Below are 27,004 nucleotides of genomic sequence, written 5' to 3'. Positions count from 1 at the left end.
CTCGTGGCTCACAACATGGCCACTTCTCCACCAACAACCAAAACTACCACTCATCTCTTCCGGTGAGCTTGTGATATGTTTACATTTTTGCAGGAGCGCCCATTGGGCAAAACTTCAAAACTTTCAGGGGTTTCCACCCCTTGGGGTCTACCACTTTTCAGCCTCTGGGGGAAAAACCAAGGTCCAAACCACCACACAACCTCAGCATATCTGCAGGACAACATAGGTTTTGTAGGAGTTGAGTGAAGAACAGTATAGTGTATTAATGAATATTTCACAGATCCTTTGTAATATCTTATTCTATCTTTGTAAAATCTTCAGATTAGTAAAACATTGAAATTTTTCAGTGTCATTTGGTCAGACACTCACCTCTGTTACATGATAAACTCATTGACCTCTTTGCAACTGTATAGTCAGGAAGTTATTTAGAAGATTTCAGTGCTGGACAGCCAGAAAATATCCTCATGGATGTACTAGAAGAACTGTGTTTGCTATATTTGCTGTATTGTCTTCAAATTGATAATCCTTGAAATGACTCGTAAAAACAAGTCTTCCACTCTTTCTCCTCTTCTAGTCCCAAACCCAGGGCTCTCAGAACTACCACTTGTTTTCTTTGGCCTGCAATACTTCGTGCTTGGCAGGTCTTATTTCACCCTTTCACCTTTACTTTGATGCAGCTACAAAGGGCAAAGTGTGTTCTTTCCCAGGTAGGATTAGTATCCATCTGTTTAAATAAGAAAAGACAGTGCCTGTTCTTTATTGCAAAAACTAGGAAGTGAGAGCTTATGGATTTCTTGTTTCTGCTTGAGAAGTGAAATGGCTCCACTTCTCTGGCCGTATCCTGCCATGTAAATGTGATTTCCCTCTGGCACGTGATCATTCAGATTTGCTGAACACAAGCACGGGTTTGCTGTTTGCCATCCCCAGGCTTAGAAGATCTCAGCCACCTGGGGGGAATATGCATCTTGGTGCTCAGTCAGGTGTCACAGGACCTATTTGTGTTTGTGTTTCCTGTAGGCAGCTTTGTTCCATCAGATCAAGTTGGGATTCTTTCCAGTTGAGGCCCCTTGGTACAATCAGCTATTATAATTATTTGTCTAATGCTAACAGTGTGCTGGGAACTTTAACTCAGAACAGAGCTCTCTGTGTTCTTAAATGGCTGTAAAATGATCGTGTGGTTGCATGGGCCATTTTTGCTCACCAGACTCCAGCAGTGCTTGTGCAGGAGGAATCACTTGGGAGCACTGGATTTTGGCCAACGGATAGAATACGACATTGGACTTGATGCATAAAACTTGCCCTTACTCGGGGGCCCCTGGTGGTCTAGTGGTCAGGATGCAGCGCTCTCACTGCTGCGGCCTGGGTTCGATTCCCGGTCAGGGGACTTCCCCGGGCAGATGGAGCTTGTCAGCCCTGTAAGGCAATCCATCTAAGAGAAGGTCACTCTAAACAAACCTACGTCCTGAGTACCACACTGCCACCATTCAAGCTTGCTCGGCCCCGGCAGATGAACCTCAGGATTAAAGGGTGGGCTCAGTTCACCGCACGCTGTGTCTCACCTAAAAAATCCACTGCGCAGGCTGGAAGGGTAAAGACCTTTCCCAAATCTTCGTTCGCGAAGACTGGTCATAAATACTCTTGGGCAAAGATTCATTGCGGAGTTTTGGAAGAAACTGTAATGTTCTTCATCAGCACAAGTCTGGCCTTTCTGGTTTGTAAAGGACCCTCAAAGACATCAAAAATAGCTTCAGGAATGAGTTGCAAATGGCTTGACAAAGAAAGAGGTCAGTTTGCAAATCATTAAGTTACTTCAAGCCCAGACCAAAAAGGCCAGTAACTCTGTATCCCCCAAATTGTTGCCTGTGAACTCTTGTTGAGACAGACTGATGACTGGATAAAGTTAAGAAATCATTTGGAGTCATGATTTTAATTCCAACCCTCAGAGGAGAACTTGGCCTGATTTGGATTGGAATTTATTTTCTATAAAATGCTGGGTGTGTATTTGAATTTGGTCTCTGGTGACTGGGAACTGATGTGTGACAGAACCTTCCTACCCAGCTGCCTTAGAAGGCCTCAAGGGTGTTGGTGGGATCCTGGGACACTGGGTGCCCGTTGGGTCAAGCAGGGCCTCCAAAATGCCCTAAGGTGTCCTCTCAGGTAGAGCAAGAATATCCTCATTTACTGTTATTTGATTTACTTCAGTCTTTGATGAGACAAATTAACAGCATCACAGCCCCAAACCAGCCATCTTTAATGTTTTAAGACTCCCGTTCCCCAATGGCACAATACAAAAATTTTTGGTAATTATGCACCAACTCATCAGCTGCACAGCTCTGCCTCCCCAGCCGGGGCTGCCATGCTTTCTCCTCCCTTCTTACCCAGCCAAGTTTCTTTTCTAAGTCCTTTTAATTGGCTCGTTAGTGTAACCTGAGGCTACCTGTCCTGCTTGGCTGCCTCACTAATGAGGCTCAGCTGCCTTTTGTCAGACCCAGGCAGGCTGGAGAGGGATCTCTAAAACCTGGGCATGTGGATTTCAGAGCTGTTCCCTCCAGTCTCCCAGTAGCCCAGCCTTGCAGCAATGTCAGTGGTGGCCTTTGCACAGGCACACATCTCAGGCACTCCTGGCAGGCATTGCTCCCCATTCAGATGGGGACTTTGTCTCTAAAAACCTATCTGTTGATAGAAAATACACGTAGAATATACAGAGCACTGGGAGTGGGACTGCTGCTCTAAAGCCAAAGAAAGGGCCTCTGTGTGAATTCCCAGGATACAAATACTACTGAGAAACTGCCATCAGCGAGAACAGAAGGAAGTTCAAAGTAATAGTGTTGGGATTTCTAGTACCAAACCCTGACTTCTGGTACCTGTGTAACACACATTTCCAGAGGGCAATCGGGTGGCACAGGCTGCTGAGGAACCCTGGTGAGATTGTTCTGGCTGAGGTCATTGCCCAGCACGTGGGGATGTGACTTCAGAGGCAGAGATACCTTCCAGACCTACCCGATGGACAGTTACACTCTGCAGTTCTGGCAGCACAAATGTTTGTCCTTCATCAGCCACATCAAAATGGGCTCAGTAGCTCTGTTACTGTATTTTCTTGCTCCCTGGAGTCTTGAGGGCTGTGTAGTGAGGAGCCCACTTGAGGTTGGCCAAGCCAGGGCTCCACATCTCTTTCTCTCCTACAGCTGCTCTTGGAGAACAGCTCTTCTGTTCATTCAAGACCAACAGTGAAAAGGCTGGCAGAGTCCTGGGAGCTGTGAGCCAAACCCACAGGAAGGATTTAAGCAATCAGGCTCAAACAAAAGCAATTTTTGCTTGGTAAAGGTTTGTCCCATGAACACTGTTGAATAGCTTGCAGCAGTCACTGCTTCAATTTAAAAATATGAAGTGAGAGGTCAAGTGCTTGTTTGGACTAATAGCAAGACTTTTTCATAGTAGAGTAACAGACAGCAGTTAAAAACATGAGATAATTTCCTTTTGTGTTGGTTGGTGATGGAAAATGCCTCTGTGCTGCAGCTATTGAAATGGCATGTGATGTTGGGGTTTATCAGAGAAAGGCCATCTTCCAGGGGAGAGGAGGTATTTGTGCTGGCTGGCTCTGTCTGAAGCAGCAACGCTCCAGTCAGTCCCATCCAGGAAAAGGGAACTTGAACCGAGCGAGTAAGGGAAAATGGAATGTACTCTAAGAGAGGAGACTGGAGAAGCTTGGCTTGTTTAGTCTGGCAAATCACACACCAAGAGATGAGCTGATTGCTGTTTAAAAATACCATATGGGAGTAAGGAGCAGTGAGAGAGGAATTCATTGACTAAGAGCAAAACATGCATTAACCATTAGTTAATCTAGCCTGGAAATAAGACAGTATTTAACCATTAAAACAAGAAGGTTTGAGAACAGAACAGCATTCATGTCAGAATAACAGAGACAAAAGTACTGTCTGTTTAAAGATGCATCTTGAAGCGTGGGTGAAGGAGATGATGTGATTTAGTGGCCTCTGCCATCGGGGCATGGGACTCAGTGTCTCATCCAGTCTCTGTCAGCACAGTGATCCTGTGTTCCCACATAGCCATTGCTATCATCATCCTGGAGGAAATGTGCCCTGACTGAAGAGTTGTTCCTCTTTAGATGTCTTCTGGTGAATCACTGACCTGTGACCAGATGCACCTTTGAACCAGAAGGCAAAGAGCACTTGCTAGAGAAAGGAAGTTTTCCCAAAGCCTTGATGTGCCTGTAATATAAGTTGGTGGTTCCTACAAAGGGCTGAAATTTAGGGAGGTGCAAAGAGTCATTGAACGTTTCAATGCAGAATTAAGCTGCTTAATAAAAAGTCTTGGAAGGGGTATAACTTCCAATGCTTGAGAGTATAGGTGAAACTATGGTAAATGGGGATTAGGCTGAAGCCTTGAGTAGAAATGGTAGAATAATGTTATCCCTTGTTTAGCTCCCGGAAGGCTTAGTGCATCTTCAGTGAAGCACCTGACACAGGGTATTGGCAGGGAGAAGTTTTTGGATTAGATTTCTTGAGCAGCATCAAGGTCCCCAGAGTCCTGTTATTTCCAACTCTTTCACTCTGTAGCAACCTGGAAGTTATACAGGGCAGGAATTTCATCAGTTTTTGTGTTCCAAGGGATGATCCTGTATTGCTCTTAAGGAAGCTAGAGCCTATCATTTGACAAAAAGTAATTCTTTCTCTTCCTGCCTGCCCTCTGGGGCAGAGGCTTTGGTTCTCACTGTTAGAGAAATATACATCAGCCAAATCTGCCCCTTCATCAAAGGTGCCCAGGCAGGAGTCTCTTCATGCCCCAGCTCACAGAACAAGGAGTAGGGGTCAGCCTGAGTATTGACACCAGAAATTATCTGACCGTGGCCTTCAAATGTCTCGTTACTAAAAGCCTGACCATGAGCTCCCAGAAGCAAGGAACAAACCCCTCGTTGCCAGTGTGCTCCTGAAAGAGCTTGTACAGCACTGCTGGTGTTACCACCCAGTCACCGAGGTGTGGGCTCTGCCAACCCCTGCAGGGTGTCCCTACTGCAGCACCCTCTGCCAGGGCAACTTCCACTGATGAGCCACTCTGCTAAATGGCATACAGAGCTGAGCTAAAGCCATGACCATTTCCCTTGGATTTTATTTTTGGGAGTTCTGAGCACATCTGGTGCCCCAAAGGCTAAAGCTTGCTGCTGCCTTTTGGGAAACTCCAGTGAAAAGTAATATCTCATCTCCAGGAGAAGACAGCAGTCACACAGCAGAGCACATCAGGCACTGACTTTCATCACCTCAGCAGGCACCACTAAATCACAGAGCACATCCTTTAAAACAAACACTGTATAAGGGCTTGTAAAATAACAATACAAAGCAGATCTTAAATTTCCCTGGTGTCAAACCAAGACAGTTGTACTGGCAAGACTTCAGCTTTTAAGGTGCACACTGTGTGGGAGTGTCTCGCTGTGGACAAGACTGGAAATACAGTCTCAGGATTTCATTCCTCCCACATCACAAAGGGACAAGTTTTCCCCCCTTTTGCAGACAGGAGTCATAATGAAATCATGAAACAACTCCATGGGCAGGTCCTGATTCCAAGCTAAGGGACATGGTGTTCACCTTTACCAATCCCTCGGCTTCATTTTCTGAAAAGTCCATGGAACGGGGAAGGTGAAAATCTATAAGGAAATTGCATGAGTGATTCACAGTGTTTGGTGTTGCCTTTTCTTTGAACACTAATACCACTGTTTGGCTGTGCTGTTGGCTGAAAATGCAGTGTTTGGGATATAAACCCATCCAGTTTCTAATGTGGATTAATTACAGTCATTTTCAGCTGGTTAAAATATCCTCCATTTCTATCCTAATCTGTTACCAACATTGCCCCTAAAACTCGTGTGACTGACACCTTTGTCTGATGGACACAGTCAGAAATCATTTCCCCTGTCACCTGAAACTAAAGGAACAATGACATTATCAAATTGCAACAAACCCACTGCCCCAGAGTTCCAGCTCTGGGTGGTAACATTTCCTCTGAGCTCTGTGGGAGTGCTGTTAAGGTGTCACTGTGTGCTCTGGACACTGTGTTGTCCTGTGCTCCAGTTCGGTGGGTCCCATCCTCAGACAGGTCTCCCTCGTTTTCTCCTACTTATTCTCTGCTGCCACTGTAAAGATCTGGGGCTCTTGCAAAGAAGGGATTGGCTCTTTTGTGAATTCCTGCTGCTGTGGAGGAGCAGGAGGGCATCTGTAAGGTTAGAGCACACAGCCAAGCAGTTACTTGATCACCCTTGATAATTTGCATTTATTATTATTTATTATTATTAGAAAGTTCCTCTTTCTGGAATGATGCTGAACTGGTTCCAGACCAGTTCTGTTGTCTGGTAATCTGAATCTAGTCACTATACTGCTTTTCTCATGTTGAAATGGATTTTGCCATTGATGTGCTGGGATATTAGATAGGCATGGGCTGCTTTGGAGTAGCAGCATATGAAAAGTCCTCCTGTGTTTGTATTACTTGGTGGCATTTTTCTATTCATTCTTGTTCTGTATAGGTGGTGGAGTAGCACTGAGTAGCCTCAGGGATGGGTGAGGAGTGTATGAGAACAGTCTAAATTGAAAAAGCAGCCCTAACCAAAACAGCATGACTTGGGAATTATGCTTTCTTTAAGAAAGAGTAAATATGGGATTTCTAGATTGTTTACCTACAGCAATTAGTCCTGTATTGATAGAAGATTAATCACTTATTTTTACTGACTTCACTAAGTTTTGCTATTTTCCAGTACAGTTTGATGAGTGGAATGGACTTATCCCGTGTTAATCAAGGAGGAGACCCATCACCGTGCAGTCACTGATAAGCAATTATCATGTAAAATAACAGCAGTGAACTCAAATTGCCCCTCACTGCCCATCACTGCTCTGCTTTTTGTAGTAATAATATAGTCCATTAAAACCTACAATCACTATAATGTTTATGTATTATTGGGGAGATAAATTGCATAATTCTCATTTTACAATTTAAATGTAATTAGGAGCTTACTAATGACTAAAACCTGAAATTGCTAGACTATCAGTTTTTCTAACACTTGCCAAAATTATAGGTAATTACTTAGCGCTTATAATAATTATAAGTCCATCTTTTAAATAATTAATGTGCACTTTCATGGTACAAAACAGCTAGTAATCAAACGACCTCTGGCTTTTACAGCAAGCCCATGCAATTAGTCTTATTGTGTAGGTCTATAGAAATGTACCCATCACAAGAGTCTGTTAAGTTGGCAGGCTTGATAGTGATGGCTGTTGCATTTTATGGTACCAGACAATGATTAACACACAATGGCCTTTAGAAATGTGGGTAAAGGCAAAATCTGAGTGCATTTCCTGAACCATGGGATGCAAATCCAGAAAAGTAATTACAGGTGAGAGAGGTTTGAAGTTAAGCTCTTTTGTCTCCTTGACTGTCAAATATTTTGCCAAGGGGATTTTTCAAGTCCATTCATCTTTTGCATCGTGTGACTCGGATCATTAGCCCAAGAAGGAACAAGCAGCCTGTCCTGCAGGGTCTGCGTGGTATTAAACCAATTACCTTTTTTTGTGGTAGCACCTTTCACTGCTGCTCTAGAGTGGGTGATGTAGAATCATAGAATCATCAAGGTTGGAAGAGACCTACAAGATCATCCAGTCCAATGCTTCACCCAACTCTGCCACTGTACCCCCTGAACCACTAAACCACATCACCTGGTGAGATCCAGGTGCCTCTTGAACACCTCCAGGGATGGTGGCTCCACCACGTCCCTGGGCAGCCCCAGTGAAAAGTGTTTTTCTAATATCTAATATCTAATCTGAATCTCCCCTGTCTCAGCTTAAGGCCATTTCCTCTGGTGCTCACTTGCAGGCACAGCAGAAGAGACCAGTCCCGGTGATATTTTAATATAATGTAAAGAGATGAGACCCAGCAGCTCAGCTGGCAAGCAGCCAAATCTGCTTATTTCAAAGAAAAGTGCCTCCTTATAACCCCTCTGGAGGACATGTGACTGCCTCACCAATGACAGCACAGCACACATTGCTCGTGTGCCCCAGTGTGCTGTCCGGGGACTCCAACTCCCAGAATGCTTCCTTCCGCATTCTCGGGACACATCCCTACATCTCCCCCAGTCTAAATATTTAAGGTGAGTCACAAAAACAGTGCAATAACAACAGTGCAAATAGTAGAATACCTTTGAACAATTACCATAGCATCGCAGTGACCCAGCACACCGCTCACTTTGGTTCCTTAACAGCTTATGTATCAATTGAAAACGTTTTCTTTAACCTTTTAAACCTATTCGTATTACCTTAAACCTTTATTTTCCTAAGGGGTATAATGTAACCTAGAAAAACAGCTTTATTAACCTAAGGGCCTTGGCCCAACTGTGTATAAAATTGTACCTATAAAATTGTAACCTTTATTTTTCTCAGGGTTTATATAAACAGGAAAAATCAACTTTATTTCAAGAGCAAGTTAAACGCAGTACACTAAATTTTCCCAATGTGACCATGTGGCTGAGGTAGTCATACTCTTATAAGGTGTTTGGTGTTTAAGGTGCTTTATACATTCACACAACTCTTTTAATCACTTGCACACACTCACAGGGGTGGCCGCCTTCACTCTTCACATACACACTCATGGGATTTTATAAACTCTGCATTTTGCTACTTTGGTCGTCTTCAATTGTAAACCTGAAATGTAAACATCAATATCAATTGGTAAACACAACTGTCTTTTTAAACTCTGCATTACTCTGATTCTTGCTGCTGTGGGGATGTACCTAGGTAAGGTCTGACACACCTGGAAGGAACCCATTTCAGCCCTTTTCCTGCAGATACACATGCATAACCCCTCCCCCATGTCACAAGATCTACCGATCCTGTCCACTGTCCCAAAATTAGATCCCTCATCGTGACTGGTGGTTTGGGAGAGGAGAATGCCTGAGGTCTGTGTTGCATTTCGTGCCTGCTTTTTTCAGCGCTGTCACAATTTAAAAAATTTATGACATATGTTGCTTTCCACAGACGCTCTTGTGGGCTACAGATGGATTCCTCCTTCCTTTGTTTAAGTAACGTGTCTTTTAAGATGCCATGTGCCCTTTCTACTATGGCCTGTCCCGTAGGTGAATGTGGGATGCCTGTAGAGTGAGAAATTCCCCAGTTTGACAGGAAGGTTTTTACCTTTTCTGATATGTAAGCTGGTCTGCTGTTGGTTTTGATCTGTTTTGGGGTACCCAGCATTGCAAAACAGCTGAGCCAGTGCCTTATCATGTCCTTTGCCTTTTCCCCAGTGTGTGCAGTGGCAGTGATGTATTTTGAGCGTGTGTCAACTGTAACATGTACATATTTCAATGGGCCAAACTCAGGTATATGTGCTATGTCTGTTTGCTATAACTCATTTGCCACTAGTCCCCTGGGGTTAACTCCTTCCTGAGATGGCATTGGAGTTATTTGTTGGCAATCTGGGCATGACATAACTATGTCTCGAGCCTGATTGAGTGTGATTTGAAATTGTCTCTTCAGTGAGCGTGCATTCTGATGAAAAAATGAATGAAAAGATGTCATGGAGTGAGACCCCCAAAAATCCAGTTTCCGAGTCCAAGCCTCCTCCCACAACTCACCCCAGTGTAAGAGGGGTTTTCCAGACAAAATGCAAGACTCAGTATGGGGGGAAGGGAGTAATATTACAATCACTACACAAATAAATATTATAATACATTATATACACAATCCTAACTATCTCTCCTATGATAAATCAGTATTTACATTGGATCAAATCTCTTTTCCCTCCAATAAAAGTCCAGAAGGGAAGAAGGAAAGATCCTTTCCACCTTTAGGGCAGCAGTCTCTCCTCCTCAATGCAGCAGCTGTAGCTGGATTGTTGTAGCTGGATCTCTCTCTCCTTTGCACACAAGGGGGGTCTCCTCTCACCCCTCTCGGCCCTTCGACTCCAAGCGAAGGTCTCTCTCCCGTGGGCTGTGATAGCTGGGACAAAAGCTCGCCTCACCACGTCATACCATGGGGTGTAAGACCCCCATGAAGGTCCCTTCCTCAGTGGGATTTAAGTTCCCTCGAGTCAGAACGTCTAGGGCAGCTTTCAGTTGAAAGTCTTTGCCTCAAGCGTTCTATCAGAGCTCCTGTGCTCCACCTCAAACTGCCAGCGTGGCAGCAGCGGGGGGGCAAGGCCCTCCTCTGCATTCTGTCCGGCCATCCCGGTCCAGCTTCCAGGATGTCTGAGCTTCTTAGCTCCTCTCTCTCTGCTGCATGTTGCATTTTAGGACTTCCATCCAGTAGAAGTCCACTCCCTCCTCTTAAGGGGGTCTCAAAGGGGTTTTGGGGGGCTTTGATTCAGTTCTTACCCCCAAAACTGTCTCTGTAGAGTTTAGTCCTCTCTCTCTCTCTCTCTCCATCAGACATCTCTCTGTGTCTCTCAGCTCAGCTGCACGCTGCTGTTGCTGCTTATTCCTTATCTTGGCTTTCAGCCATAGCCTTCCACTCAGTGCTGCCTCTGCCGCTGCTTTTCTGTCTTCTGCTGCCCACTCACAGTGGAGAAAGACTCCCTCAGCTTTTCAGTTACGGACCTTGATCCAGTTTAACACTATTTCTGAGTTTCTTCAACTTCAGCTGGGGGGGCTGGGGGCCGTGGCCCCCAGCGGGGCAACTAGCCCCTCTCCCTCTCCTCGTAGTCCCAGAACACGACCACTTCTTCTCCCCTTACAACATCATCCTTCTTTTCCGGTCTGGTGTGATATGTTTAAATTTTGCAGGGGCGCTGATTGGATCAACCCCAAGGGACACCATCCCCTCGAGGGCTACCATTTTTTTTAACTCCAGGGGGAAAGCCACTTTTTTTTTCCCATCACAGACAATTTCGCTTGCTCTAAGCCTCTGGGCACTGTGTTAAACATAGCTTCTGTCCTCCCTCTGGTTCCCCTCTGCTATGGGCCCTGGTGTTTCTGTGTGTGATCTTATGTGCACAATGTAAAAATCAAACCTCCTGTGGTTAACAAGAAACCAAACAGTACACATTTCAACCAACAAGTGAGGGTTTGCAACATCTCAAAGGAATGAACCTTCAAGATGGGACACTAAACCTGCTGCATAGCAAGAATCTGTTACAACATTTACAGGTTGCTCTGAAAACCTTTCCAAGGCAATAAGGATAGCAGCCAGTTCCAGAACCTTGGTTCATGGTCTGCACCTCTTGTTCCCGTTGTCCTGTATCAGGGTTTACCCATGTCACTGCAGCTTTCCTGGTCCGTCCTGATGCCTTTTACTGGTTGGTGTTTGCATCTGGTTGTGGCCTTTAAGGGTAAGTTACCCATTTCTGCCCAAAGCCTGTGTTTAGGGTAATGTACAGAAATGTCACCATCATAGCCTGCCAAGGCAGCTTGAAATCCTACATCTTCAGCCAGCAGCCAGTCGAGGCTGTCCCTAGTTGCTGGATGTAGGTGGTCACAGAGTCCTATCTGTCCGGCTCCTGTAGACGCCCTCTGCCTTTAACAACAAGCTTGGCAAACATTTCATTAGTGGTCCACACAGTTTCGGGGGTGAATGGGGCAGAAACAGCCACTCTAGGACCCTGAGTGGATCCTTTTCAGTTTGATCCCACTGAAACAAAACTGCAAATGGCTGGAACCTGCTAGGAACAAGAGTAAGGCAGATTTGCAGTTCAGGATCTCTCCTTCTGCCTTGTTTGCTCTTGATTGCCTTGGAGCATGTCTCTAAAGCCTGCTTTGCCTCTGCAGTCAGAGACCTGCTAGACATTAAGTCTGAGTTACCCTTTAACAGTTCAAACAGGGGGTGTAACTCCTCTGTGGTTAAGCCTAAGATAGGCCTTAACCAATTGATGGCTCCTAGAAGTTTTTGCAGTTCATTTAAGGTTAAGGTATCATTTGCCTTAAGCCGAAGTGACTGGGGCGAGATCTCCTGCTGTGTGATTCTCCATTCAAGGTAAGTCCAGGGCTGCGATCACTGCATTTTTTCTGGAGTGACCTGCAATCCTGCGTCTTGGACAGCGTTGGTTAGAGCAGCAACAACAGATTGCAATTCAGTCTCTTTGGCCGTGGCAATTAAAATGTCGTCTATGTAATGGTAAATGATTGCTGAGGGATAAAGCCTTCTGATGGGGTGAATAGCTTTTACCACAACAGTCTGACATATGGTCCGACTATTCCACATTCCCTGAGGAAGGACAACCCAGTGGTGTCTCTGCATAGGCTGTGCATTGTTCAGAGTGAGGATAGAAAAAGCAAACCATGGAGCATCCTCAGGGTGCAGAAAACTGGTAAAGAAGCAGTCCTTTAAATCAATTACAGAAACCCAAGCCACACCAATACACAATCCCCCAGCCAGGCTGTTAACCACAGCCCTAGTCCACAACATAGACATACACAAAGTGGGGGGAACACCCCACTCACAACCCAAAACAGACTTAAATTTGGGGGAGGATCTGCGCAGGCAGGCGGGGAGTGTTCGTGATTTAAGTGTCGGGTTAGATTCTGGTTTTAGCGGGAGCACGGATCGTGGGGAAGGAACGGGAACCTTAGCTTGAGAATCCAGCCCACAGGAGCGAGGTGCAGGGCCCCACTGCAGCAATGGGGGAGGGAACTCAGCAAATTCACCCCCTCACGCTGCAGATGAACAGTGACCGCGTGCTTCGGTACAGGCACAGACATCTTGTGCGCAAAACAGACCAGAACCTGACCTGTCTCTCCCGGTTCATTCCAGTCGCCGGCATGGGGAGAGGGGAAGTCCCTTCCCACCACATCAGTTATCCTCTGCCACGCAGCTACAGGGAACCAAATATAGCGGGGCCGCGGGTGGAGAGGCGTTAGAGGATGATGAGGAGGGACTGGAGGTGATCCCCCGGGGAGAGAGCGAGAGGGCGGGTGTGGGGAGATCAGTTGACTGGTGGGGTAGATGCCACGCAGAAGCGATGCGGGTGGAAGATTGGCAAGTGATTCATGTGTGTCCAGCGCCAGACCCCTCAGTTCCAACCTTTACCTTATGAGGTAACAAAGGAACTGAGGCAATTAGTAAGAGAAACTGGTGTTTCCTCGACTCATACATTTGCATATTTGGAGATGTTGAGTTCAAGTTACATCTTTACCCCACATGATTGGAAAACCTTGCTGAAAATGGTCCTAACAAATACACAGTACAGCGTTTGGTTGACGGATTTTCGGGAGAATTGTGCAGTGTGTGCAAATAATCCACAAGCATGCATAACATGCAATCACTTAACAGGAGAAAGGGAATTTGCCACAGTAGACTCACAAACAGGCTATCCCCGAGAAATTTATGAGGTGATTGCAAAACTGACTTTAAGAGCAATGAGAAAACTCCCAAGTACAGACAAAGACAGTAATCTGTCCTTCACAAAGGTCTTGCAAGGTTCTGTAGAACCTTTCTCTCAGGCTGCTTTAAACGGGCAAATTGAGCATGATGAAGCTAGATAAATGCTTTTTAAGCAACTAGCATATGAGAACTCAAATCCAGATTGTAAAAGAGCTTTGCATACTCTCCCTAAAAGAGAAAGCTGCAGCATTCCTGAGATGGTTCGAGCCTGCCAGGGTGTTGGGTCAGTCGAACACCAAACTGCTTCTCTAGCTACAGCCTTAAGTGTGCAGCTGAGAGTGCAGGAGGGGACAAGACCTAAAAGCGGTTGCTTTAAATGTGGTGCTGCTGATCATTTTTGAAGGGATTGCCCTAAGAAAACCCCCACACCAGTGTGCCAAAAGTGTCAGCAAGGGAAACGGGGGTCAAAAAACTCCTCACAGCAGGGAAACTGGAGACAGGGGGCGAGGTCACGCGCCCCAGCACAACAAACAAATTCAGCTCAGGAAAACAGGCTGGCGATCTGTGCCCCTCCACCACAGCCAGCGCTGGGCTGGATTTATCCAGCAGAGAACCGGTAACTATAACATCCACTGCTGTAGTGTTAATTCCTGCAGGGGTTTGGGGACCATTGACCCCAGTGGTACATGCACTGTTAACAGGGAGATTGTCAACCACTAGGATGGGTTTGTTTGTTCTGCCTGTAGTAATTGACTCAGACTCCCATAGTGAGATTCAAATAATGGCATGGACTCCAGTACCCCCCCCCCGTCACATCCCTAAAGGACAAAAGATTGCCCAATTGATTCCCTTTTTCAGTGCATCTCCTGCTGGGGAAGGGGAGAGGGGCTCAGGGGCTTTTGGAAGTGCAGGTGAGCCGCAAATTGGCAAAGGGCCATTACAACAACACAGCCTAAGATGATGTGCCAAATAGATGGGCGTAGATTCACAGGCTTGGTGGACACAGGGGCCAATGTTACCATCATTAAGGACGCAGAATGGCCTCCTCACTGTTCTACAGTTTACCCAGCAGTGATTCTGGTATTTGCTGTTTTCTCTGCAAATCTGTCTCCTAGAAAAAGTTTTATGATATTGTTTTCTAGGAAGAAGCAAAACAAAAGAACAAAACTAAGCAACTCTACAGAAGGCAAAAATCAAATCTTAAAATGAGTGTCAGCACTTTCAGGGTAAATGTACTGATCTCAGCAGTAGAACTAGCACAGTGTGGTGGGCTATAAATATAGTCCTGTCTTTGTAGTAGTGTAAGTGAAGTGGTTTTGTCAAATTCTTGCTCTTCAGCTCCAGAATCTTTCCTTTGCCTCAATACCCCACACCCTTCTCCTCCCACAGCCCCAACCGCTGTAACCAGGCAGGGTGGGGGATCTCTGCCCTCTGATGACATCCCCATCCCTTCCAATCCCACCTGCATTTGACAACAAGCAAACCACTTTACATGTTTGAACCCCAGTTTACCTGTCTCTAAAATGAGAATTATGGTAACAGTTACCCAGCACACCAGGGTGATGGGAGGATAAATTAATGTTTACAAAGTCTTTTAGGTCTACAGATGAAAATTGCTACAGTATGTAAGTGCAAAGTAATTATGATTATCGTTACTTTCATTTGCATGTATAGACTGTAATTAGCTGTGGATTTTATTGCATTGACTTTGAATAATTTAAAAGCTCCCTTCATGAAGGTGTTACTTTAAATGTTTTCCTATTTTACATTTAATAATACCAAGGTTTAGCTTCTTTTTCCCTTTCCTTACTCTCTGATAATGATATATCCTACTCAGTTGGTTATTGGAGCCCTGAATACAAAGTAGTCTATTTCTCATCCTGCTTTCCTCCATTTTAGAATAGAATAGAATAGAATAGAATAGAATAGAATAGAATAGAATTCTATCCTGATTAAGGAGCTTATTTAACACTGCAGGATGCCCTGGCAGGTCTGTCCTGTGCTGGAGAGAGCCTCGGGCTCAGCACGCCACTGGTACTCAGGGGCCATTCTTAGGACAACTCAAACTGCCCCATGCACAATGATGCTGCAGATGTGGCAGTGGTTAAGTGTATCTATAGCTCTTGTGACAGCTGTGTTGACTACCCCCTGCATATTTACTTTGTGACTTCACTCCTTATTGGACACAGAACACCCTCATTTTCTCCTCTGCATGTCTTTCAGCATAAAGGAGTAAGGAAGAAGGAACAACGGCTAAAGACTCCTTCTCTGGGCTTGTGTCCTTTCAAATACTTCTGCAGTGTCTATTTAAGCCTTGTTTTGTCAGCCCATGTGTCACATGTGACAGTTACTCACCTTTGCTAGACATATCCTCAAGGTGAATGCAAGGAATGTAATTCCTGTTCTCTTGCAACTGAATGGATTTGGGGAAAAGAGATGCATCCCCCAGGTTGTTTCAAGACTCAACTGCAGTTACAGCCAAGTTTATGTACGCAGAACTGGAGCAGTTCAGTTGGGAATGTGGGTACCATGGAGATTCCTCTATAGGGAAAAGAGGAGGCCAGGCCAGTGCTGTTTACTGGTGTAGGTTATATCGGGAACCACGTTGCACAAATTTAAGTGCCTCACTTAAAAAATGCTGAGCATCCATTGGTTTTGCTCTGCACCTTCTGGAAACATGGATATCTAAATTGCTTAAATGTCTAAAATCTGTTTGGTCTGATCTCAGCAGACGACCACTCACTGGTGGAGATGGAGGCGTGAGTTGCAGTACTGCTCCATAGTGGTTCCCCTGAAACCAGAGAATTGTCTTCTAAGAATGTAACAAGCACTAGGTTTTTGTGATCTGTGAATCCCAGGAAGTCAAAGCCATTTTGTTTGTTTACTGACCCCAAACCAAAGGCCCTGTCTTTGGAGCTTATTTGAGATTTTTATTTTATGCTATGAAAGCAGAAGTAATTGTCCTTCCTTAAGGAAACACCAAAACCCAGACTTAAATTAACATCTCTTAATTAAGCAAAGGAGAAATTGTTGTTTGTATTACACGTCAGAACCCACACGTGTTGATAGAAGGCAGGAGCTGTATTTCCTCTTTCCTTGGTCCTGATTCAGTGTATGTGCCATGCCTTGGGACACCCCTCATGTCCCCTTTTGTGTTGGTGGTTACTTTGCATTCAGTCGAGCCTCATGCGTGAGGCATCTGCTCCTCTGTCCTCTCAATGCAGCAGCTAAGAAACAGTAGAATATGTCCAACCAAATATTCTCATATAAGTTTCTGATTCCTTAGTTTCATAGTCTGGCCTCCTGACTGTAGCTGAAGATCTTAGAACCATCATAGAATCATAAAATGGTTTAGGTTGAAAGCAACATTAAAACTCATCTCGTTATAACTCCCTGCCATGGGCAGGGACACCTTCCACTAGCCCAGGTTGCTCCAAGCCCTGTCCAACCTGGCCTTGAACACTTCCAGGGAGGGTCAGCCACAGCTTGTCTGGGCAACCTGTGCCAGGGCCTCCCCACCCTCATGGGGAAGAATGGTGGAACACCACAGTACTCGGCAGCACACCTTGGGATGGCTTCCTGTGATGACTTCAGTGTCTGTCAGTGTCTGCAGGGAGGGGGCAGAGGAGGGACCAGGCTCTGCTCAGGGGGGCTCAGCAATGGCACAGGAGGAACGGGCAGGAACTGATGCCCAGGAAGCTCCAGCTGGACAGGAGGAAGAACTTCTTCCCTGTGCAGTGACCCAGCTCTGAACAGGCTGCCCAGGGAGGGGCTGGAGTCTCCTCCCTGGGGATATTCCAGACCCATCTGGGCACAATCCCGTGCCATGTATTCTGGGATGACCCTGCTTGAGCAGGGAGGTTGGACCAGATGACCCACTGTGGTCCCTTCCAGCCTTACACACTCTGTGATTACGTAACTTTGGGGCAACCTAGAAGACCACTTGAATTTTTTGTGAGGGAAATGCCCCTATTTTCCAATGCTTGAGCTAAATTTACAGTTGACAAGCTATCCATCACTTCAAAGTACCTTGAAAAAATTTGTACTGCCTACAGTTATATCTGGAAGTCATAATCTCCTGGATGTGTTTGTCCCCCTGAGGAAAGGAGGCACAGCTCCGTCATCCTGTCGTTACCAGTGAGGAGCAGAGGCGTGAGGAGCCCGTGGAGGAGCATGTTAGCTGAGATAGAGCAGGACTAAGGGAAAACAAGGTATCTTTGAAACACTTTCAAAGGGGAAGAAGGTAATTTTTCCTTGTTATCTGCAGTAGATAGAACAAGTAGGTTTAGGCTTTATACTGCAGCCAAAGAGACTCAGATTGCTGCTACAAGAAATACATGGTGAGGCCTGGAACAGCAGGCCCTGCAGACAGGGCAAGATACAGGCAAGTAGCTGAGGGGATTGATTATAAGGTATTTTGAAAACCTTTCTGGCCCTGGAAGACAAGACTGACTGGATCACTCATGGTTTGAGTCACAGGTTAGCTTCTAATCCCAGGACTTCCCTTTTTCACATGCTGAAAAATGCATAATTTATATATCAAGTCTGGGTAGAGATTTACCATAGGGTGATTCATGCAGGCTAAATTCAGGCATCTAAATGAAGGGAGCATGGAGCCTAAGTGGTTAGGTCCAGGTAGCTCAGAAATGTTTGAGGGATTTTTTTTCTTTTCCTGTTTTGAATAGCAACTTTGGGCTTGGGACTCTCCATCTGCTTGTGCTGCCACCAATGAGAGCTACCACTGAGCCCTGCACTGAGCTCCCCAACAGCAAAATTAGCTGAGGTCGAGCTGGGGACTGTCTCTTCTTCCATTATAACAATAGCCTAGGCACCCCTAATCTTTTAATCACCAATAAAAGAGAGAGTCCACAATGAAAAGCATTTGGGTTTCTTTAGGCTTTTCCTGGAGCAATGAGTCAGCTTTGCAAAACGATAACTGAAACCTGAATCTTGTTCAATTATTTGAAATGACTACAGGAAATCAAGTTATCCTGCAAGTCTGTTCATACCAATAAGCTCTTAGTTTCTCTTCCTCTGTAGCCAAGCACACAGTGATAACCTTGCAGGAAAGGTTTGGATATCTCCCAGTAATAAGGTGGGCGTGTGTCCAGCGTACAGTGTTGGCTAGAACTGCTTGGCACGCTCAAGTGCAGAGATTGAAAGAAATCAAGAGTGTTTACTGTATCTGTAACTGTGAATCAATGGCTTGTTAATCCATGGCAGCCTCATTTAAATTAACTGTATCTGAAAGAATGAGTGATTTTATGGTGATGGATAATGCACCTAGAGTAAGACATTATTACAGAAGACGTAGAACCTGGGAACACCGTGGAAGTAGTTCATTTGAGAAGACAAGGCTGTTGTCAGCAACACTTTTGCAGGCAGTTTTGCATGTTGAATTACTGTGGAGAGAAAGGGCAGGAGAATCAGCTGGCCTCACCTGGCATAGTTGTGTGACTTCAGTGGAGATACAGGGATTTATGTCTGCTGAGGATCCAGGTCTGATCCAAAGCCAGAGATAAAGTCCATGAAGAGACTTCTGGTGATTTCACTGGGTTGAGATTACCAGTATATAAACTCACAACGCTCAGCCACGCGAGCCTCACCATACCCCTGGTACTCCCGAGGTGTTAATATTGCTTCTCTGAACACTGGAGGCTGCAGTGCTCACCCTGGAACAGCTGAGCACCTCATCTTCCTGAAGGTGCTTCATTCATGTGTTCTGTCTGTATCCCACCAACACTGCATTAAAATTGAGGTAAATCAGGGCCAAAAGAATTAGACTAAAAGATGGATGCAAGAAGAAAGATCTTCCTCAGTTCTCTCTAACAGAATTCCTTATTGGCTCATGCCATTGAGACGTTAAGAGTCCCCACATAAAATTAATTTTGTAAGAATGGCGACACCAGATCAAACGATCTCCTCTCCAAAAACATGACCTGGTTTGGGGAGTTAGACACAGTAAACTTGGACTTTCTTTTTCCCTTTGCTTTTTCTCCATGGGTTTTCAGGATGCTGGCTTGGGCTGTGGTTGTGAAAACAGCGCAATGTTATTCCCGGTTAGTCCCAGCCCTCTGCTGTACAGTAGGAAACATGTTGTTGTGTTATATTTTGTGAAAATAGGCTGGGAGCCATCTCTTCGAGTTCCTGGCATTAGGTATGAGATAAGAAGAATATATACAAGCACCTTTTTTTGAAGTTGTACTCACAAGCAGAGTAAATAAGGGTAATTCTTTAGGGCCTCAGTATTCAGATCACATCTTCTTGCAAACAGTCTGTTGTTACTGTAATTAGGCTTAGTTTACAAAATCTGCCTTTTACAAACTGCCTGGTGATTTTTTAAGTGCCCAGTTAAGTTTAAAACAAAATCATTAACATCTGTGATGTTAGAGGCCTGAGCAATTGTAACGTGAAAATCTTAGATAAGAGTAGTTAGCCTCAGTCAGACTCCAAATTGAATCAGACAGATAGCTGTGATTTATTGTGTGACAGATAATAAAGGGTGCTTAAGGAGTGTAAAAGAGAAGTCAATTTAGGATGACCCTTTCCTTGGTACATCCTCCCACCTCCAGACAGTGGGTGGTTTAAAATCATTCTGGCAGCTGGAACAGGCAGTGCAGCCTCAGCAGCACCATGCGGGACCTGACCTGGTTCCTGCAGACAAGAGAGTTCAATGTGACATCCCATTGATATGACTGCCCTGCTCTGGCATGTAAATTAGTATCTCCACTCACTAGTTGCAGCCCGAGAAGGTATATAGGTACAATTGTGATTTGTGATTAGCAGTGACAACCTGTAGCTGTCCTCTCCACCTCAAAAACCTGCTACAACCCCTTCACTGAAAGCCACTGGAACGGTTGAACAGTCCCTTTAATTAGGAGTGTATTAATAAATCCATCTTGCTCTCTAATCCCCACACACATAGTGCAGTGATTCATTAGCACAGGAAGAGGTAATTTAGATTTCCTCAGATAATAGCAGCTGTCACTAATCAAATTAAAAAAGGAAGTGCAAATCTGAAGTTGGGCAAACTGGTCTGGCAGGGAGGAAAGCGACAGGCTGGAGTAAAGGACCTTCATCACAGCTGAAAGGAGGAAAGGGACTGCTGGCAGAGGAAATTCTGAGGGGCATCTGCCAGTCCTCATCCAGAGAATTGTCCTAGTGCATGGAGAAACTGTGGCCCCGCTGCTGCCCCCATGTCTAGAGACTGCGAGAGTGCTCTTGATGACATGTACACCTTCAGTGGGGCTTTGGAATGTGCAGAAATAGCTGGTGCACATCATGGAACAGTCCTCGTCATCTACAGAGAACCATCCAGGCTGTACCAGCAGCAACTCCAGCTCAGGGGCTTCTCTCTGACGGGCATCAGAAGCAGATACCTAAGACTGTAAGAGTTGAAATCCCCAACAGACAGATGAGGAACAAACATCTCACAGGAGCCCACACTGGAAGAAAATATGAAGATCCCTTCCCTCATTTTGACAGCCATTGACTTTAGACAGCCATGATAGGCACGTGTATTTCCAGTGCCTTTTAGAATCTTTTTTGCTTTTCCTTCAGGAACATCCCATGGCAATGAGTGCTGTAGGCTAATCACATTATGAAAAGATTTCTTTTTGTGGCTTTGAATTTTTGTCCTTTTAACCTCCTTGAAAGCTCCTCACTGGTCTGCTGTGGCAAGAACTGAAGGTCTCATCATCCCTTTCCCAAGGTATTTGTGGTGTTATCCATTCCTGTTTGTCCCCATTGTGAAGCAATGGCTTATCAATTAGTTTTTGTGTCTAAAGAGGCATTCGGTTAGTTGGTTCAGCTCCATGTGGAGTATGGGAGACGCAGGGCCATGGCCACCCACTGGGTGAGGGGGCACAGACCATGTGCAGGGCCCTGACCCTGGGGTGGAAATTGATGAGGATTCTTCATGTATCTTCCTAGTTCAAATTTTGATCAATTGATGAAGCCTCTCCTGGTTTGATAGTTATAAGCAATTAATGTATGGGATAACAGGAGAAGCATGAAGTGACCTGTCCCCAGCCCTTGCTGCCACTCATGCTATGTGATCTCAGTCACTGCACACTTGTGCCTCATGCTTTACCCTGAAGCAGAGCAATTTTGAAGGTTTTCCTGATGTCCAGCCTTGCTTATGTGTACTGAAAGCAAGAGATCAAAGGAATGAAAGTGCTCCCTTAGCTAACACTACAATGATATAAGCAATTAAAATATGAATTAATTTAAGCAAGATGAAAATGCAGATTTTGAACAGAAGCTGTTGAAGTCACCTTGAACTTGTGCTTAGTGCTGTTTAACCTGGGTGATTAAGGACACTTACACATTATTAAAAACCTTATAATTCTAAAATGAAATTATAGAGTCATAGAATTGTTTAGTTTGGAAAAGACTCATCAGATCAAGCCCGACTGTTAACTCAGCATTGCCAAGCCGACCACTGAAACACGTCCCTAAGGGCCACATCTGTACATCTTCTAAATCCCTGCAGGGATGGTGACTCCATCACTTCTGGTGCCCGCTCCAGGGCATCCTGTTCCAATGACTGACAGGCCTTTAGGTAAAGAAATTTTCCCTAAAGTCCAATCCAATCTCTGGTGCAACTTGAGGTCATTCCCTGCCATCCTGTCACTCGTTACCTCAGACCCCTACCTGGCTCCACCCTCCTATCAGGGACTTGTAGAGAGTGAGAAGGTCCCCCCAGGCCTCCTTTTCTCCAGGTTGAGCCCCCCCAGCTCCCTCAGCTGCTCCTCACAGGACTTGTGCTCCAGACCCTTCTCCAGCTCTCTTGCCCAAACTCCACGGGGGAAATGGGGTTGAGTTATTCAGAGAAAGGAAAAGGGGTAGCAGGAACAGAGGACTGTGTGTTTGTGGTAGATCATGTCAGCCAGTCGAAGGAGGGGATTGTCCCGCTCTGCTCTGCCCTGGGGTGGCCTCACCTGCAACACTGGGGCAGTTTGGGGGGACACAATGCAGGGAAGGGATTGAGCCATTAGAGAGTGTCCAAAGGAGGGATCGAGGATGGGGAAGGGCCTTGATTTGAAGCCGTGGGAGGACACTGAGGGCACTTGGTGTGTTCAGCTGGAGAAGAGGAGACTGAGGGGAGACCTCACTGCAGTTCCAACTTCCTGGGCAGGGGCAGAGGAGGGGCAGGGACTGAGCTCTGCTCTGGGGGGACCAGGGACAGCAGCCAGGGAATGGCTGGAGCTGTGTCAGGGCAGGCTCAGGTTGGATCTCAGCCAAAGGTTCTTCCCCCAGAGGCTGGTTGGGCACTGCCCAGGCTCCCCAGGGCAGTGGGCACAGCCCCAAGGCTGCCAGAGCTCAGGGAGGGTTTGGCTGATCCTCTGGGGCCCAGGGGGTGACTCCTGGGGCTGGGCCTGTGCAGGGCTGAGGGTTGGACTCCATGATCCTTGTGGGTCCCTTCTAATTCAACATATTCTGTGCTTCTGTCCTTGACCATAACAATCTGCCTTCAAAGCTATTGGCCAGGTCTGATACTTTGGAAGGACGTGTGACTGTTCCTTCCCAGAATATGCTGGAGGCGTCTGAGAGAGACCTTTGGGCCAGGACCAGGGCAAGAGAAGCACGGGGAGAACTCCGAGAGTGGCAGGGAGCTGATGACGGGTGCAGCGAATGAATCCACGGGAGACAGACTTTGTCCAGGCAGAACTCACTTGTAACTTTATTATCCCATATAAATACAGAATAGGGGGCTGAGCTATCAAGCAGGGTCAGATGTTTCTTATCTGCACACATACCACACACACCCCCAGAGCTGCCTTCAACCACAAAGAACAATCCTGCTTCAAGCGGCTTTCCAGCTCGACCTTGTGATTCTTTTCACACACACACACTAATTGTAGCTCTACCTCGCTTGGGACCACAGTATTTTTGCTTTAATATTTATTTCTTCTTCTATCATCCAGGTGGCTGGTGTTGTCTTGTTTAGCTGTTCCTGCAGGCAGGGGGTCGGGAACAAAACCAGGTCTCAGCAGTGGCACACAAAAAGGCTTCTTAGGTATCCAGAGTGCCTGCACGCCAGCCTGCTGCTGAGCACTGCTTTGGGAGAAACCTTTAAGGAAAGGGAACCCTTATCCACACAGTCCTGAGTATAGTAAAAAGAAAAGCTGTTATTTCTGATTCCTATGTAAAGAAAACCCCACTGGGGTGTTAAAGCCCTTCCATGGTGTCATGGTAGTGTAGTTCTGGGCAGATCTGGCAGAGAGATCTGACTGCATCACTTGCTGTCATAGCAGTGTTTCTCAGCAATCTTACAGTACAATTTTTAAGACATTTTCATTGTATGCAGAAAATTTCATCCAATATTGGTCATTTTGCATTGTACAGGGTATTCAAAACAGAAATCACTTATAAAGACAGTCAGCGTTTACTATATGTTGTCAGCTTTGCAAGCCACCAAATCCCCAGGCTTTTTTTTCCTTAACCTGAGAATCTCAGGCATTATTAACTGATCTAAAATATGTTCTAAAACATCTTTGCTGTGAACTGTTCCTCCTTTCTGGTCCATCCAGTAAATAAACCAGTGGAAGCCCTCAGGCCTGTGGGGACAGTACCTCCTCTCCCCTGGAGAACAGCAGCACTGATGAGTGGAACTCACTGGACTCTGAAAAATGGAATATTCTTCACACTGAGGTAAATTTTAGCCCTTTTATCCTCTCACAAAATCAAGGTGGGCAGAGGGCTCTTTGCTGCTGCTGCTTGGCTATCCTAATATGAGTGAAAACATTTCTAGTGGTTGTTGGGAATTCCCAATTCTGGAATGCCCAACTAAACTTTAGTCAGAAGGAAATATATTCTCCCAGCTGCCATGGAGATTTGGTATTTTGCACCTATCCTGATAAGAAAACTGATTGGAAACAATAATGCCCTGGGAGAAGTAATGCTTTTTATGCCAATAAGCTGCATGTAAAAATGTTTAATCGCTTTCCCTCTGCCCCTTGACTGTCAGTAAAGATCCAACGCAGTTTCCGCTGACACATGAAAGCTTCTTTTTAACTGTAGCTAGTGCTGAATTAGTTCCTAAACAAACCTCTAGTCATCACTTGAAAGGACTGTGCTAAGTATATTATAATGGAACTCATAATAAACACATTTCCCTGAACTAATGCTATAGGATCAAATACATCAGGTTCCTGTGTTACCCACTGAGTCAAGAGAGGGAAATGGAATTGAAACATTGCTTGTGTCATTTATACACGGGAGTGAGAGACATGCTTTCTCATTACAGGTACTTTACAGCTATGCTTAAATAAAACACCTTCTGTTGGCTTGCCCTTGAACTCTGTCCCCTTCATCTAATTAAACAGAACTCTGTGAAAGAGAAATGTACCTCCGAGCTCGCCCTGCAAACTGTAGAGCACTGTACAGACTCAGCTCTAATCCTACCATCAGGAGGGGTTTGAAAAGTTTAAATCAATTGTCTGTGGAAAATCAACTAGGAAGCAGAGAAGTTTGCCTTTGTGGCAGGTGGAACTGATTCAGCTGTGGAATGCTTTCTGTTCAGAAAGAGTTGTATTTGAGCTCTACAACAGCAATTATTGGAAGAGAAACTGAACCACTTCCTACTCCATGACAAGCAAAGAACCAGCCGGAGCTGCTTGCAGGCCACTGACTCAATGCTTCAGCTGGTGACAGGGCTTCTCCTGCTGTCATGCCTCTTGTGCTGACATGCTCCAGGCGTTCTGGTAAATTCGCTGTTCCTCTTTCACTCTGTTATTTTTGTGAAAACATGAATTTGGTTGACAGTGCAAGTTACTGCAGCATATAAAATAGCCCAACAAACCCCGAGCTTAGTGATAAGCATTTTCTGGTTGGCGGTGTGCATTTAACACTTTCCAGAGCTTGAAGATCATTGACAACAAGTAAGAATCCTCAGTGAAACGAGTTAGTGTCAACAGTAAGTAATTTGGTTTTACTATGCATCAGATATCTCCAAGGGAGAAGAGGCAATGCAGTACTTCAAATTATTAAATCACAGGTTTGAACCGTGTTTTTTTTCCTCTGAAAACCCAGAGTTGACTCAGTGTCTGACAACAGCTGAGTGTCTTGGCATTACAAATGAAAGATGGAAATGTGAATTGCTCTGGAAGACCAGCTTTGCCCTAAGCATCCACCAGTCACCTCATCAGCTGCGTTGAGCTGTGCTCAGTCTTAGAGAAGAGGTGAACCATGTAAACCCAATATCAGAAAGCAGTTTCTGGTCTCTTCTTTCACTAGTTTTCCTTCCTTGCTTGCTTGCTCGCTTCCTTCCTTCCTTCCTTCTTCCCTCCCTTCCTTCCTTCCTTATTTCTTTTTTTTCCTTCTTCTGGGGATATTTTTCAGAGTTGTGTGATACTTGGTACTACACAAGTGAGCAATAAAGCAAAAATTGCCACAGAGTCATTTTAGTGAAGTGACATTAAAGTTGTCATTTACTTGCTGTCATTTAATTGACAGGGCTTGAATTAGGAGAACATGTCAATGGATTTCTTCTGCTGGGGATGTGGTGTGGAGTTTATCACATGGTGATGGGGAAAGGAAGCACTTTAGCTTTTCTCCATTGCACAGGAAACATTGTCTTATCTTAATGTTCCGCTGACGCTGCAAGTAGTCACTGGCTCTAAAGTGCCAAGAAGAGGAAGAAAACAGTCTGCTGTTAAATCTGCTTTAGTAGCTAGATAAGTCTTCAGGAATCCTTTTAACAAAAAATCAGTTCATAAAGGAAGGGTGGTTACGGAACTGAAGAACTTGATTATATTTCTTGCCCTCATTACAGCCTGAATAGTGATGGAGAAAGAAGAAAAGCAGAAGAGAGTGAAACTCCACTTTTGAATGGTCAAGCAGTAACAATTGAGAGATTTTCCCTCAGAACCACCTGGCAAGAGTAAACAAGAGGCCAGACTGAAAAACAGAGAAGACAGGTTGTCAGGTAAGTAACTGGTCAGACAGGGGGAGGAGTGGAATGAGTGAGGAGCATGTTTCAGTTTTCATTTTCCACATCTGACATTTACTTGTTGTATAAAGTAGTATTGAGATGACTTTTAAACAATGCAGGTCTAACACTAAAAAACTTATCACAAGTGATTTGCTCTGAGGTTTTTCAGGGCAGCATCACAAAAATCCCACAAAAGCCCCTTCTGCCTTGCCACCTTTATATGTAGAGTTGTACAGCTAGTGTTGTAATTACAAGTTGGTACAAGCTAAATTAATTGCCCCTAGTCTGTTTTTAATGAGAATCAGGCAAGCTTGGTTATCTTCTAACATGTCCAGGAAAGCTGGATGAGGGTAAGTGCACCCATGCATTTTATTGATTTGAGTTAAAAATTCAACTGACTCTTGAAATGAAACCCATAAAAACCAAAGCACATTCTGGGTTCTAAGAGTCTCTTTCACACATAGAGTACCAATGTTTCTAAATGTCCTTTCCTCCAGATACAGAATAAAGCTAAAAATATTTAATAGTTAATACCCAGTATCTTATTTTAGAGAAACGATTACTTTATAATAGAGTTACAGATAATGTTTTAAAATCGCATATATCATACCAGGGGTGTAAGAGTCACCACCATGAAAGCATCTCTGAGACACAGAGGGTGAAATCCACCCCTCCTTCAGCTCAAAATGAAATCTGTCCCACCAAATTTGAAGTCTGGCACAGAAATAAATGTCACCTTTGGTGACCACCAAATGTGGCTTTGGTGGTG

This window comes from Lepidothrix coronata, unplaced genomic scaffold (genome assembly GCF_001604755.1).
Source record: "Lepidothrix coronata isolate B3197 unplaced genomic scaffold, Lepidothrix_coronata-1.0 Scaffold108, whole genome shotgun sequence".
In the NCBI taxonomy this organism is placed as follows: Eukaryota; Metazoa; Chordata; class Aves; order Passeriformes; family Pipridae; genus Lepidothrix; species Lepidothrix coronata.
Note: the sequence above shows the minus strand (reverse complement) of the source record.